Consider the following 1,581-nt stretch of genomic DNA (forward strand, 5'->3'; position numbering starts at 1 on the left):
AGAGGGAGAGGGAGAGGGAGAGGGAGAGGGAGAGAGAAACATCCATTATAGAGCACATCGATGGCCTGCCTCCTGCTCACACCCCTGTTGGGGATCAAGCCTGCAACCCGGGCGTGTGCCTGACCAGGAACTGAACTGGCAAACTCCTGGTGTGCAGGATGACACCCAACCAACGGAGTCACAGGACCAGGGCGGAAGAGGACATTATAAAGGACAGCGCCCAGGTCCTTGAGAGCGACACTCCTGAGCTGTAGGCCACACATGCCCGTCCGGGGCAGAGGGGTTCCCAGTGGCAGCCCCTGTCAGGTAAGCGCTCCGAGAGGCGCTCAGGCCCTGGCAGCCTTCCGCTTTTCCCTCAGGCATTTCAGGGGGCGCCGACTCGCTTACAAAGGGAGCCGGAGGGAGTCTCTGTAGACACAGAACCAGGGAGAAGGAAGGAGTAAGAGGAAGACAGACAGGCAAGGCCGAGTTCCCGGCCGTGGAAGGAGCTCAGAAGAGAGGCGCCAGGGACCAGCTGCTCAGGGGAAGAGACCTCCCCAAGTCCCTCCAAAGCAGAGCAGATGGCCAACCACCCCTGAATAGTTGGGGTCCCCCAGATTGGTCTTCGGGGGTTCCAGTGTTGTATTGTAAATCATCGAATGAGATACAAGACACCTTAATGAGCCAATTAATTAGTGTTGTGGACCAACATTCACGAGAATAAGACCACCGACTCCAATTAGGTCTTAAACAGCAAGCGAGGATTTATTGAGCTGGCCAGCGACCACAGTTACAGCACCCTGCCAAAGCAGAGGCTGAACTGCAGTGCCCACTACAGGAGTTACATTTCATCATCATTAACTGTGGAGGCCCAGAGAAAAATGTGTCTTTCAAATTCTGGGCCCCCCAATAAGGAGGAAACTCTCTTTATTTATACTTTTTTTTCTCCTTTGTCTCCCAAATTTGGAAAGAGACTTCCGGGCCTTCTGAGAAAGAAGGCCTGCGTGCTGGGAAGGGGCCGTGAGACCATATCTCAAGGCCTGGCCTGATGTCAGTACCTTCCTATCTCTGTGTTTTAGGAACAGACAGCACAGCATGACCCGTCTGGCCAAAGCGCCAGATATGCAGCCCAGCACATTCCCCACTGGTTTTATGTACATGAGTCAAATCATTGACCCTTTTGGGTCATTGTTGGGGAGGGAGTTATGTTGACCCCTGAGGACTATAATCTTGATAGAATTAATTCTTTGCCGAATAAAGTCAGTGGGCCTGTTTATATGATAAGGGCCAGGAGTGATCTTTAGAGGGTCCAAAGAGTCCTTGGCTGTATTTTGCCTGGGCTGTTTTAAGCCGGGTGTGATGAAGCCACATCAGGATCCCATCGACCTTGACTGCCGTGGGAGTGGTCCTTTCCAGGTAGGAGTCAGGCCTTGGGTGGCAAATTTCTTTACCCAAACAGAGTCACCAGGTTGAAAGGGATGAACCGGATACAGACAGATCATCTCAGACGTGCTTCTGGTCTGCTTTCTGGGTAGACTGTAAAGCCTGAAAGAACTTGAGTAAAGATTGGTTATGGATTTCAGCTTTTCTAGATTGGGTTTC

Source organism: Myotis brandtii, unplaced genomic scaffold (genome assembly GCF_000412655.1).
Source record: "Myotis brandtii unplaced genomic scaffold, ASM41265v1 scaffold1112, whole genome shotgun sequence".
Classification (NCBI taxonomy): domain Eukaryota; kingdom Metazoa; phylum Chordata; class Mammalia; order Chiroptera; family Vespertilionidae; genus Myotis; species Myotis brandtii.